Raw genomic sequence first — 15,990 nt, 5'->3', positions numbered from 1 at the left:
TTGTTGTTGTTGTCTACTCATCTCTACCGCAAACCAGTCATCATTTGTTTGCCTCATCTCTGCTGTAAAATAGAGGGCAACTGTTGTAATATAAGAGAGTTTATTTCTTTTAAAAAAATTGCTAATGAATATTGAAATGAGTTATTGAAATATTTTTTGTTAATTATGATTATTATAAAATGAATGGAAGCTTATATGCTATTTGAGATAAGAAAATCTGAAAAATGTATTAGATTGTTTGAGATAAATAGACTATTTGAGATAATGAAGTGGTGTCTTAAATTTTGAGCATCAAATCACGAATTGTAGTTAGGTGTACAGGGGTGTGTTGAATTTGGAGTATCAAATAAGTATCTTTTTTTTATGCAAAATAAGGGTATACCTAAAAGAAAACCAAGCCAACTACTAGACAACTCTAGGGGTAGACAGACCCTGACAATCCCACAAAAGGAAAGGCATGACCTCACTAGGAGGATGTGAGAGAGGGTAGAGTCCCCATTCAACACCTACAGCCTTATTTGCCAGCCAATCTGTTACCTGGTTAGCTTCCTGAAAACAATGTTGAAGAGAGACTTGCCAATCACAACTAAGGAATTGCTTGCACTGCAACAGCAATGAACTTAGCTTCAAATGAATTTTCACATCTGAGGAGAGAAGATGAAGAACTGTGAGAGAATCCAACTCAACTACTAATTTTCAACAACCACTATCCCAAAGCGATATATAAACCATATAATAAGGCACAAAGCTCAGCTTCCATGGAAGTGCAAATTTTCAAACGTACAAAGAAACCCTATAACCACCTGTCATGATCATCTAGAAGGACTCTACCACCTCCCCCACGGCCCGAGTTTCCCTTACACACTCCATCAGTATTAAGCTTTCACATCCAGAATGAGGCGGCTACCATGAGACAACAACAACATTATGCTTGCATAGCGAACTAGGGTCCATCCAGTTCTTCCAAGCATGAAAGTTAGTGTATACTTGATGTTTAATACTAGTTATAGAAGAGTTATCATTGTAAGATATCCCTCTGAAAATCCAATCATTACGCCACTTCCATAGCCACTAGGTCTTAAACCAGAGAATGGTGGAAAAAGGTCCATCCAAGGATAATTGCGACCTAAGTGTGTCACCATGAACAACCCAATCAAAGCAGGACATGTGAAAAAACTTGAGGGTAGAGCCTTAGCTCCATAAAGCAGTCCAAACACGTCTTGCAAAGTGACAGTTCTATAGCACATGCAGAACTAATTCACAAGAGTGACCACACCGCAGACAAGAAATGTCAGACGTGAACTTCTGCTTGAGTCACTCCTGATTAGTCATAAGCCGCCCATTAATTACTAACCAAGTGAATACCCAAACACACTGAGGTACCTATTACCTCCATAAAATACGCCATAAAGCATTTGGTTGAGCACCCATGCCCTCAAAGATTAAGCTGATAAGTAGATTTTACTGAAAATCCCCCACAGGGCGTGTATTTCCATGTGAATCTATTCACAGCCGTATAATCAGAGGATAAGAGAATGGCTTCTAGACGTAGTAACACAATATTAGGTAACAAGTCATGCAATAGCTCCCATTTCCATCCTTGACCATTCCAAAAGTGTGCCACAAATAGCTATTGCATAGCATCAAGGATGGCCTAATAACTGATTCACTTAATGGTCTATCACAAAGCCAAACATCGTGCCAAAAACTTGTAAGATTGTAACGACCCGAAAATCGGACCGCTACCGGCGCTAGGATCCAGATCGGCATAAGGCCGCCGGGATCCGTAGCAAGCCTGACATACATCCTGTAAACCTGTTTAATCCCATACATGATCCACAGCATACATAAAAATTTGAACTTTTCTTTTCTTTTACCAAGCTCAACCTGTGCATGCACATAAGCATATACATAAACATATACATAAACCTCACACTGGAGCTCTAACCAAATACTCCAATAGGGTTTCTCATCATACACAAGCTTGGTGGAACATAAACATCATAAAACATAGATCATGTATACAAAAGGGATTACTATACAACTCGGTCAAGCACAATTTCTAAACCTCAATCTCAAAATCAACATTTACATGACATAACTACATATAGCTTTTACATCATTTTACAATTTATCATGTCCACATTCTAACTATTACATACACATGACTTCACTCATCTTGACTTCTCTGCCTAGCCCGTACCTGCAAACCTGGGGGATTAGGGAGAGGGGTGAGCTACTAGAGCCCAGTGAGCAGAATAGTAAAACATTTAAAATCTCATGCTCTCATGTAATGCAACACATTACAACTAGTCACATCAAGGATGGTATTGTCACCAATAGTCCTCTACATTCCAAAGTGCCGGGACGTAGAATGGGTCAACCGGTCTTTCTCTTAAACATATCATAACATAACATTCCAAGATGCCGGGACGTAGAATGGGTCAACCGGTCTTTCTCTTACATAGTGCCGGGACGTAGAATGGGTCAACCGGACTTCCATACCATATCATGCCGTATCATCATCATATCATATCATATGAGGACTAAAGGATCATTCAATAACCAATCCGCATCAACATCATAAAATGCAATGCAACATATTCGTGAATTCTAATGCAAACAACCTAAATCATCACATGGCATTCATGATGCATGAACATGCTCAAAACTTTATAATTTATTTGCTTTAAAACATAAAGGTTTATTCTACTCACCTCAGCTAGCTCTGACAATGACTGAAGCAGCTGACTCACTGCTGGGGTCCTCGGTTCCTCGGGTCCGAACCTACACAGGTGGACTCAAATGAGGGACCAAACATACTAGAACCATGACTCTAAAACATCCCCCAAAAGCCCCCCTAAAACACCTCAAAACAATCATGCAAAACATGCAAAGGAAGGCTGAACAGGGCACTTTCGGCGGCAGGTTCGGCGGCCGAAAGTCCCTCCAGGGCCGAAAGTCAGGCAGGTTCGGTGGCACCTTCGGCGGCCGAAACTCCCAGACAGAGACGAAACTCATGCATGTTCGGCGGCACTTTCGGCGGCCGAAACTGCCCTCCAGAGACGAAAGTCCTCTTTCGGGGACAGGCTTCGGAAGCCGAAAGGCTGGCCTCCCTAGTAGGTTCGGCGGCCGAAAGTCCTTCGGCTGCCGAACCTGGTTTCTGCCAAAAGGGCAGAAACTCGGCTCCTCATGCACATTTGCCTCCCAAAACCTTCAATCAAGCATACAACTCATCCAAAACATGCATAGATACATACATCAGCTCCTAGGGGCTTCAAACTATCCTAAACCCCATCTACAACACATCAAACATGCAAAACCAACATACATTGTCCATAAAACACATGAAACCTAACAATGCTCAACTAACATAACCATACATTTCTACCCCATGAAACAACTTAAAACTTGTTTAAAACATATAGTGAGCTCAAGATCGGCCCTTACCTCTTGAAGATCGAGAGAAAAACGACCCTAGCTCGGAGATGGGAGAGATTGAGTTTCTTGAACTTCAAAGCTCCAAAACTTGCTTTATACTCGAAACTCTTCAAAACAAAGTGAAAACTTGTGAAAATCGTGAAAGATTTGAAGGAAGAAACTCAAGATCGGTGAGGGATGGCGGAGAGCTCACCTTGGCCGAAAATGGGGAGAAAAGCTCGCCCGTTTTCGGCTAAGGGAGCCCTTTATAGGTGGCTGGCCAGGCCACATTCGGGAGCCGAACGTGCCCCCGCATGCATGCCATATTCAGCGGCCGAACATAAGGTTCGGCGGCCGAACCTGGTTTCCCTCACTTATGCCTTCGGGGGCCTAAGGCACACCCGAAACGCCTGCATGTTCGGCGGCCGAAACTGAGTTTTCCTCCAAGGTTATTTTCATGCAAAAACTCATTTTCTTTCTTGATTAAAACATAAAACTCATTAAAACATTTTATGAAAACATGGTTTTACCCTTCTAGAGGTCTCCGACACCCGAGATTCCACCGGACGGTAGGAATTCCGATACCGGAGTCTAGCCGGGTATTACAAAGATGACCATTGTATACAGCCGTATAGAGCCTCTTTTGGAGAAATGGTAGAGTATGAACAATACCTCACTAGATTAAAGAGGAACCGAAGTGCATCCCTAGGTAATTGAGGTGAGCCCGCCTGATACGAGCAAGGAAATAATACGATGCTTCAAATATTTAAAGTGGAAAACTCCAAATCATGACAAATCAAGTTACCATCGCTTAATTCAAGACTTACGAGATGAGAACTATATTTGGAAGCATGGGAGAATAAGGAAACAAGTCACACTCTTTAACACATATGGATGCACAACACAATTTTAGATCGTGTAATGCATGTATGGCCAAATTGCATTTAGCCAGTTTTATTATTTTGGTATTTTAGTTTTTTGTGGGATTTTTTTTAAATTAATTTGGCCTATATTAGAAGCCAAATTCGTGCAGCCCATTTAGGAAGTAGATTTCTCCAAGATAATTTAGAAAAATGATCTTTAATGTAATCCAGGTTTGACTATTTGACTAGATATCCTTCCTATATTGTAATTACATCTTCCTATAATAGAATTAGGGTTTTGAAAGCATCACTTAATTCAAGACTTACGAGATGAGAACTATATTTGAAAGCATGGGAGAATAAGGAAACAAGTCACACTCTCTTCAACACATGTGGATGCACAACACAATTTCAGATCGTGTAATGCATGTATGGCCAAATTGCATTTAGCCAGTTTTATTATTTTGGTATTTTAGTATTTTGTGGGATTTGTTTTAAATTAATTTGGCCTATATTAGAAGCCAAATTCGTGCAGCCCATTTAGGAAGTAGATTTCTCCAAGATAATTTAGAAAAATGATCTTTAATGTAATCCAAGTTTAACTATTTGACTAGATACCCTTCCTATATTGCAATTACATCTTCCTATAATAGAATTAGGGTTTTGAAGGTTATAAAAACACTTTTAAGATGACAGCCATAATTGGCCAATGAATATGAACAATATTTGGTTCTTCTCCATTATTTAGCAACTCATCAAGGTTTAACCTTATGGCATTCTAATATGGATCTCCTCCATGCTTAGTTAACTTATCAAGAATTTCTTGTGGCGTTCTTGAAGCTGGAATCGCTTGATTATCTATGTTTCTAATCACATTACTTGGTTAGGAGTGTAGTAGAGCAACCTTCGGTCCATTATCTATGTTTCTAATCACATTGGTTGGTTAGGGGTGTGGTAGAGCAATCTTCGCTCCATTATCTATTCTTTGTTTTGTTCTTTGTCATTGTGTGACAGGGTTTTTGATCACATGTTAATCCTGAATTCCGCATCAGCTGGTATCAAAGCACAACGATAGATAAATTCCTATTTATCTATATTTATTTATTTCGTAAGTTTTTTTTATTTTTTTACTCTATCTTATTTTTTTATTTTAGTTTATCTTATAATTTCTCTAAAAAAATAAGAAAAAAACTAAAGAAAAAATTTTCAGTTATTTTTATATAAAAAAAAGAAGAAATTTTTTTTTTGTTTTAGTAGTGCGAGTTTTTTTTTTAAAAAAAAGTGAGATAAAAAAAAGAGTAAAAAAATCGTTTCAGTTATTTGATTTAAAAAAAAAAAAAGAAAAAAAGAGGAGAGATGTCAAAGTTTAGTGTTTTATTCGCAAAATATCATACTGAATTCAAAGAGGATTCCAAGTTTGTCAATTCTTTTCTTGTCATTATGGTTGAAGATTCGAGGACGAATCTTTTCGAAGAAAGAGAGAATGATACGAGCAAGGAAATAATACGATGCTTCAATGGGAAACTCCAAATCATGACAAATCAAGTTACCATCGCTTAATTTAAGGCTTACGAGATGAGAACTATATTTAGAAGCATGGGAGAATAAGGAAACAAGTCACACTCTCTTCAACACAAGTGGACGCACAACACAATTTCAGATCATGTAATACATGTATGGCCAAATTGCATTTAGGCAAATTTTATTATTTTGGTATTTTAGTATTTTGTGGGATTTGTTTTAAATTAATTTGGCCTATATTAGAAGCCAAATTCGTGCAGCCCATTTAGGAAGTAGATTTCTCCAAGATAATTTAGGAAAATGATTTTTAATGTAATCCAGATTTGACTATTTGACTAGATACCCTTCCTATATTGTAATTACACCTTCCTACAATAGATTTAGGGTTTTGAAGATTATAAAAACGTCCTTAAGGTGACAGCCACAATTGGCCAATGAATAAAGATCATGTTATGAATAATATTTGATTCTTCTCCATTATTTAACAACTCATTAAGGTTTAACCTTGTGGTGTTCTAATACGGATCTCCTTCATGCTTAGTTAACTTATCAAGAATTTTTTGTGACGTTCTCGAAGCTGGAATCGTTTGATTATCTATGTTTTTAATCACATTAGTTGGTTAGGGGTGTAGTAGAGCAACCTTCGCTCCATTCTCTATGTTTCTAATCACATTGGTTGCTTAGGAGTGTGGTAGAGCAACCTTCACTCTATTATCTATGTTTCTAATCACATCCGTTGGTTAAAGGTGTAATAGAGCAACCTTCTGGAAGATATCTTTGTCTTTTTCTTTGTCATTGTGTGACGGGATTTTTGATTAAATGTTGGTCCTAGGTTCTGCATCACTGCCCATGACAATATTTAGCTTTCAAGATCTTCACCCATAAGGCATTCTCTTATGTTGAAAACCTCTAGCTCAGTTTCATAAGGAAGGCATTATTCATTCCTCGCAAGTGCGAAGCCCCCAGCCTTCCTCGGATAACAGGGAGTGTTACCACTCCTAATTCACCAAATGAACCTTCTTATTCCCTCTTTGATCACCCTAGAGAAAATTCCTAATCTTTTTATCATATTCATCGTAAACGGATCTGGAAAGATACATAGTTTGCATGACATGATTGGGAAGTGCCATAAAGACAAATTTTGCTATAGTAATGCAATAGCAAAGGATAGCATTGATGTAACGATCTGGAAACCGGACCGCTACCAGCGCTAGGATCCAGATCGACTTAAGGTCGCCGGGGCCCGTAACAAGCCTACTATACATACTGTATACCTGATAAAATCCCATACATGATCATACATTTTCATAAAAACTTTAAACTTTTCATATACCAAGCTTGACCTGTGCATGCACTAAAACCGTATACATAAAACCCCTTATTGGAGCCCTCATCAAATGCTCCAGTTGGGTCAATATTTCATATGTCAAGCCTGGTTCAACACATGAAATCATTAAAATATTTCATTAAGATCATGTACCAAAAGGGACTAACCATACATTAGGGCCAAGCACAATACTAAACCATGAAACATATCTCTACATTACATTACATTATACCATTTTGCATTACATGTCCACTACTAATCTATTACACTTAACACAACCTTCAACCTTGACGACTTCCCGGTCTATCCTGAACCTGCAAACCTGGGGGTTAGGGGAAAGGGGTGAGCTACAAAAGCCCAGTGAGCAGAACAGTAAAAATAAATTTATAAACATATGCTTTCATGGAATGCATCACAACACAAACAATTCACATCACGGATGGACTGACCCAAAATCCCTCTACTCTGTGCCCGGCCCTCGGTGGAACTCCTCAGGACTTCTATTACATACATAAGCTCTGCGCCAGGGGCGTAGTACAGACCACACCTGGTCTTTCTTGTACTTTGTGCCCGGCCCTCGGTGGGGCTCCTTAAGACTTCTATTACATAACATAATATCTAGAGGGCTAATGGGTCGTCTTGTTGTCCATCCACATCAACAACCATTTATGCAATGCGGCATATTCGTGAAATCTAATTCATCCAACCTATTTCATATACATGATGCATGAGCATGCTTAAAACATTTAATTTCTTGAAATAAAATATTAGTTTAGTTCTACTCACCTCTGGCTGACTCTGAACTAACTCTGTAGCAGCTATCTCACTACTGATCACCTCGATTCCTCAGGTCCGATCCTACACAGGTGGACTCAAATGAGGGACCAAACATACTCTAACATGACTCTAAACAACTCCCCAAAAACCCCCTAAAATATCATAAAACAAGCATATAAAACACCCAAGGAAGGGCTGGACAGGAGACTTTCGGTGGTAGGTTCGGTGGCCGAAGGTCCCTTCCAGATCCGAAAGTCATGCACTTTCGGAAGCAGGTTCGGCGGCCGAAGGTTCTCCCTAGATCCGAAAGTCAGGCACTCTCGGGGGCAGGTTCGGTGGCCGAAACCCCTTCACAGATCCCAAAGCCCAGCCTTCGGGGGCATGTTAGGCAGCCAAAAGGCTGCCTCCCATGCAGGTTCGGCGGCCGAACATGGTTTCGGCGGCCGAACCTGGTTCCCTCAAGCTCTTTTCTTTTCAAAACTCAATTTTCTTACTTCATTAAAACCATAAAAGCATTAAAAACATTTTATGAAAACCTTATTTTACCCTTCTAGAAGGCTCCGACGTTCGAGAAATTCTGGATTCCAACGGAGATTCCGTCGGAAGGTGGGAATTCCGATGCCGGGGTCTAGCCGGGTATTACAATTGACATGTGCGATAGTAACGGCTCAAACAATAGCTTATTCAAACGACCATGCACCATTGGAACACCCAAGTAAGAGCCCAAATCATCCAGCATTTGCATCCCAGCTACATCACAGATAGCAGAGCGCATGGCCAGGTCTAAATTGGGAGAGAAAAGAATTTTAGATTTAGTAGCATTTATTTTTTAAACTGAATACACCCCAAATCTCTGCAAGCATGGCATAATTTCAGTGATTTATTCAATGGACACCTTCGCAAATAGTAACTGGTCATCAACAAAAAACATAAGCGATAGCTATGGGCACCAACAGGATAAAGAAATAGGACACCAAACATTCGCAGACTCCGATTGCTGGATAATATGATTCAATCTCTCCATAGCTAGCACAAACAAATACGAGGAAATCGGATCACTCTGTCGTACCCCACGAGACGGTTTAAAACTTGAAGAAGCTTTTTTTATTCCATAAGGTTCGCATATTACATGCTAACAGGCACTATGAAACAATTGAACTCCACCTCGGCGGAAAGCCAGTGCAACGAAGTGAATCTAGAATGTGGCTCCATCGCAAACGATCATACGCCTTTTCAAAGTCAATTTTAAGTACCATCCATCCGTCCCATCCTAAATGATGTCGTATTGAATGAATAATCTCAAGTAGAACTACAACATTATCATTAAGCTACCTTTCAGGAATAAAACTACTTTGCATAGGCAAGACTAATTTTGGCAGAACCATTTTCATTCTATTCACTAGGACTTTTGTGATGATCTTAAAAGACACATTGCATAGACTAATAGGGAAAATTGAGAAATCTGCTCAGGAACAACAATCTTGGGCAGCAAGGTTATCAAAATGTCACATATACCCTCAATAAGAACACCCCTATTAAGGAAGACAAGAAGAGAAGTAGAGACTTGAGGCCCAACTATGTCCCATACTTTCTGATAAAATACAGCCTGGAAACCATCCGGCCTTGGTGGTTTATACGGTACCATGAGAAATAGGGCAGTACGAACTTCATCCGAAGAGAAAGGTGAATCTAAGAAGCAAAATTCCTCCTCCAATAAAGGCGTGAACAGATTCGGCACAGAAAGAGGCAAACTAGCACCGCCCTCATCTGAGTACAACGGATTGTAAAAGGACAGAACCATATTCAATAAGATTTCCTGATCAAAACACCAATCTCCATTTTTCAGTCATAAGCCTCTAATGTACCCCTTTCCCCCTATAATAATAACATGAGTATGATAGTAGTATTACATTCACTATCTAGAATCCACTATTCTCTAGATTTTTAAAACCATAATAGCTCCTCCTATGCAAGTACACAATCCAGCTCACATTGGAGTTCTACTCCAACCGAACTAACCCAGAATGTCTATGAAACCCCCATCGCGTCTGAATACCCTAAAGTTGTCCCATTAGTTGCCTTTTTTACTTATAAATATTAAGAAACACATCTCTATTCAGTCAACAAGAGATTTGCTTAAATCAGCTAATGAAGCAACAAATGCCCCTGGCTTCCAATTTTCTCGCACAAAAGGAATAAACTTCAGATATTTAAGCTAAGTTGCTTGAAATTTAAACCCATGGCTCATGACACTAGCTATTTCACCATTCAATCGAATCAGAAGTGGATAGTGATACATTGCTACTTGTGTTAAATGTAGTACATCAGCAGAAGGAAAAGCCAAATGCCACTCAACTGAATAAAGAGCCCAGTCTAGCTGCATAGCGCACCCAAAACCACAAGAAAAACCCCACCACCAAGTGAATTTAGACCTAGAGAACCCCAAATCAAGAAGAGAAAGTGCATTTATCCAGTCCTTAAATTGTTGACATCGTTGAGACACATAACTTCCAAGACTTGTAGTCTCATCCTCTACCACAAATGTGTTAAAATCACCCGCCAACAACCACAGATGAACCACCCATTTTCTTAGTAAAAGCAACCTGGAGAAAAAAAAAGGTTTTGATATTATTCACAAGGATTGGCATAAACTGTAACGACCCGGAAATCGGACCGCTACCGGCGCTAGAATTCAGATCGACTTAAGGTCGCCGGAACCCGTAGCAAGCCTACTATACATCCTGAGTACCTGATAAAAATCCCATACATGATCATACATCATAACAAAAACTTAAACATTCCATGAAACCAAACTCAACCTGTACATGTATCAAAACTGTAAACATAAAACCCATACTAGAGCCCTCATCAAATGCTCTAGTATGGTAAACATTGCATGCCTCAAGCTTGGTTCAAACATAACTCCTAATTAAAAATTTTACATAAGGATCATGGTAACAGGGATTACAAAATGAGAACTGGGGCAAAGCAAAATTCTACTCTATTAAACAATACATGTCCACAACTATTCTATTACATCAGACTATACCAGCTACTATGCCGGCTTCCCCGAGCTATCCTTGATCCTGCAAACCTGGGGTTAGGGGAGAGGGATAAGCTACAAGAGCCTAATGAGCAGAACATAAAAATAGTTTAATAAACATATGCTCATATGAAATGCGTCACAACACAAACAATACACATCAAGATGGACTTGTCACCAGTAACCCTCTACATATTCCAATGTGCCCGGCCCTCGACGGAGCTCCTCAGAACTTTCTCTTAAACATAGCATAACATATCCATAATGCCAGAGGCGTAGAATGGCAGCCTGGTCTTTCCCTTACATAGTGCCAGGGGCGTAGAATGGGCAGCCCTGGTCTTTTCGTATCATATCATATCATATCATATCATCTCGAGAGCTAGTGGGTCATCCAATATCCATCCACATCAACAGTAAATTATGCAATGCATCATATTCATGAATTCTAATGCAAGCATCCTAATATTATAATATGGCATTCGTGATGCGTGAATATGCTTAAAAAGTTTGATTACTTTAAAACAATAGATTAGTTTAGTTCTACTCACCTCTGGCTGATGCTCGCTTAATACTGATGCAACGATCTTACTGTAGGCCTCTACGGTCTCCCAGGTCCGATCCTACACAGATGGACTCAAATGAGGGACTAAACATAACTATTACATTACTCTAAACCACTTCCCAAAAACCCCCCCTAAAACATAATAAAACATACACATAAAATAAGCAAAGGAAGGCTGGACAAGGGACTTTCGGCAACAGGTTCGGCGGTCGAAGGTCCCTCACAGATTCGAAATTCAGGGACTTTCGGGGGCAGGTTCGGCGGTTTAAACTCCACACAGATCCGAAAGTTAGGGACTTTCAGGGGCGGGTTCGACGGTCGAAACCCTATCACAGATCCGAAAGTCATGCTTTCGGGGGCAGGCAGAACCCGATTCTACCCTATGGACACAGCCACCCAACTCTCCAATCCTCACACCCAACAACTAAAAAACATACATACTCACTCATCATGCATAAGGGGCATAAAAACTAGCCTAATCCCCAACAAGCAACAACAAAAACACATAAGAGCAAACATTCATTAATAACCCAAGTCAAACCCTAAAACTTTTGATCTAACCTTTTCATGCATTTTTAACCCTTTACTCCTTAAAACTTGATTAAAATATAAGAAAAGCAAGGATCTAGGCTTACCTCTTGGAGATCTAAAGGTGACAGCAACCCCAACGTGAAGATGAGGTAAAACGGCCTGCGAAGGTCTTCAAGGTTTAAAAACTTGGATTCAAGCTCAAATCTTCAAAAACAAGAGAAAACTCATGAACTTTCTAAGAGATTTGAAGGAAAAACAATAAGAACAACAAAGGGAGGGCAAGGACTCACCTTTGATTGAAAATGGAGAGAAAACCCTCATATTTTTGGGCTGAAGGCCTCTTATAGGTGGCTGGAAAAACCACCTTCGGGGGCCGAAAGGGGAGGTCCAACGGCGGCACCACCTTCGGCGGCTGAACTTGAAGGTTTGGCGGCCGAACCTGGGGTTTTCCTTCAAAACATTTTCTTTCTTTCTTTTTAACTCAAAACCTTAAAATTTTCAAATTCATTTTATAAAAACCTTATTTTACCCTTCCTGAGGAGATTCCAGCTTCGAGATTCCGGATTCCAACGGAGATTCCGTCGGAAGATTGAAATTCTAACGTCAGAGTCTAGCCAGGTATTACATAAACTACTGTGAACTCCCATACCGGCAAAGAAATTCTAGTGACAACACAATGAACAAACTGTGTATTTGTATGAGTAACTATAAGTGTACCTAATTCCAATTGCCAAAAAACCCAAATACCACCACTGAGGCCTATAGCTTTGACCCAGACCCACTCATCAAACCCCAGGCCAAGGAAAATACTATCGGACTGAGGACCCAACACCTTTGGTTCCAACAATACTAGAATTAAAGGTTTGTATTGATGATAGTAATTCTTAAAGACAAGCAAGCTAAGCTTAGCCGTAGCGCCTTGAATATTCCAAATCAGCAGAGACATAAACAAGAAGAGAGCAGAGATAGCTAAACAACCCAGCAAAAAGAAAAAAGGTCTCATGCAAACCATGCAGACGTCAATAAACAACTAGTTAGAACCTAGGATCCTCTGGATCCAAATTTTCCTTATTTGAGTCATAACCAGAAGAAGAGCCAGCACCTGCAGAAAGTAAGAAGACAGGTAAAACTCTACCTGGATCAGAAGGCAGAGGATGATGCAAGACCTTCACGGCTGAATGGGGTGCACTTTCTAGGATACAATATCATCATCAACCATAGGCCTGTTAATTGTGCCAAGCCCTGCTCGACCTGTAATCACTGTATGTTGTCCCACTGCTGCAGCAACAATACTCTTTCTTTTAGGTTGTTGATGCACCATAATTAAACTCAAAACAGCAGATCGACGAGCCTTTACAGATAATATCTTCGATGCCAAAATAGGCATAGATGCCAAAGTCAATTCAACGGTCTGTGGATTCAGTTGAAGAACATCATTATGAGTAGGAGGCTCCAAATTAGAAGACCCATCGTGACCAACAACGGTTACAGTTAAGGAAGCATGAGCTAGAGAGGAAACCACATCCTAACCCAACACCAGAGCATTAGAAGTTATAGGCCAACCTTTTCCTTCTGCCTTAAGCAGAACCAAAAATCGAGAGCTAGAAGTATAGGCGTTAAACTTATCAATAGGGGGTACATTTATCCACATTTAAATCGAACTATTAGCTATCTACCCATTGTCCAGTTTTCCTTTGCAGATTTTTCGCCAACATCTAAGGGTCATACTTTTCAGCTACCTCAGCTGCCACAGTTTCCAACAAAGAAGCAAGTCGAGCATTGCCATTCAACTGTTGCCTTTCCAAAATCACAATTTGAGTATCCTTCTCTGTAGGGTGCACACCTCCCATAGGAGCAGCAGTGACATTTCCCTTAGAAGAGTAGTTGTCAACCCTATGACCATAACAACCACAAGAGAAATAAACCTGATGAATCCTTTTGTATTCAATTCATCTTATCTAACGATGCAGACATACTTCGACAACAATGGTTAAGATAAGTCCATCTCCATATATATCCTTACATATTTACCCTTAATAGTTTATAGAGTAGACTCACACAATTTTATTAGAGAACCAATTTTCGCAGCCAAATGGAGAAGAAAACTGTGAGCATAATACTTAATAGGGAGGCTAGAAAGATGAACCCAAACTAAAGCTTTATCAATACGTGCTGTAACTGGATCAGTTGGGCTGCCATTGTCGCACATGAAGGTAATGATCTGCCACCATGCACACTCACTGAAACTATATATTTTTGTATGGGTAGGTGATTAATAGCTCAAATTTGCAGATTTCTAGGATATATTACATTGGTGAATGGCATTAGATTAGACATTGTAAATGGAAGCGACATTCACCAGCAATACAAATAAAAAAGTTTGTAATAGGACATGCTCAAGAATTATTATAAATTGAGAATTCATCAATTTATCATAATTACACTTATTTACAGTATCATCTTACACTCATTTAGCATAACTAGGTTAATCATATGATGACTTCAAGTCTACAACTCTATTTTCACCAACCAATCACATTAATTTGATTTGTTTGCAGGGAGTGAGCTATTGAGCATGAGATACAATAAGAGTGATTTACTCAGCATGAGATTTCATTTATTGTTATTTGTTTACTTTGAACATTTATTTTGAGTTATTTGTTTGAGAATTGTGGTTGATTTATAGTAGACTTTAGTTTTTATATTATTTTTTTTATACTGTTTAATGGTTATTTGGAGGCAAAAAAATCAAGATTAAAATGTTTCAATTAAATTTTAAAATACTAAAATTAATATATAAAAGAATAGCCAATTAAAAAAGCCCATTTAAAAAAAGCTCAAACTAAGCAAATCGAACTGAATTAGACCGATGCGATTTGATTTGATTTTACCCTTGTTTGGTTCCATTTAGTTTTTGTAAATACCTTCAATTCAATTTTAGGTTTCTTCGATTTAATTTTGAACTGAATCGACCGAATGCTCACTCCTACTAAATTCACCATCAACAATCAATAACCTAATTGTCATACTCGACCCATAAAAAAAAAAAGAAGAGCAGCCCATGAAAAAAAATTGAAATAAAAAAAAACATAAATAGAGCTCTAGTTTTGGGAAGGGTTCTGAACCCAGAGCCCTTCCTCTTCCCCGAAACTGAGCTTTGCTCTGCTTTATATAAAAAAATATTTAATCTCAAATCTTCTCCTCCTCAACCCAATCAATCTATAACCTTTCAAAATTCTCAGCCAGATTCTTATTTAAACTAATATCTGATAAAAAATTTGATAATTTCTTCCAGAAACTCCAATATTTGAATAAGTGAGTTTTATCCCTTTTATTTGGATTATTACGATTTAATTTATTTTCTCTACCATTAAATAGTGATTTTTTAATTTTAGAACTAAAATGAGATAAGTTTTAATTAGATCAATTAATGAGATTCTATTTTTAGGATTAATAATTTTTATAAGTTGATTTAAATAATATTCATAGTTTATTGAGTGTTTTTGAACTTGTGTAATTTTGGGAGGTTTAGTTATGCTAGAATATTGTCGAATTTTTCTTAAAATATATATATATATATTTAATATTTAAAATTCACATTTCACATTTTATATTTTCATCCTAGAATATTTGTTTATCACTTGATACATTATTTTTCTTCTTAATTCTAGAAGATTATCCAGCTTCCAATATAGATAATAGGGGTGTTCCTGCGATCTAAACTTATTTTGTCCTCAGTATAGATGAGTGGATAAATGTCTAACATTGATATTTTTCTTAAATATATATTATATATATGTTATTTTATTTATTTAAAATGAGAATAGATAAAATGAATTCGTATTTCTTGAATTAATAAAAATAGAATTTAAAGTACAACTGAATAAATAGCCGATTACACTATGTATATGCACCAAACAGATAGTACCCTGATGACAGGTGATTT

This window comes from Manihot esculenta, chromosome 6, assembly GCF_001659605.2.
Source record: "Manihot esculenta cultivar AM560-2 chromosome 6, M.esculenta_v8, whole genome shotgun sequence".
Lineage (NCBI taxonomy): Eukaryota > Viridiplantae > Streptophyta > Magnoliopsida > Malpighiales > Euphorbiaceae > Manihot > Manihot esculenta.
The sequence above is the reverse complement of the archived record's forward strand: the minus strand, read 5'-3'. Positions refer to the sequence as shown.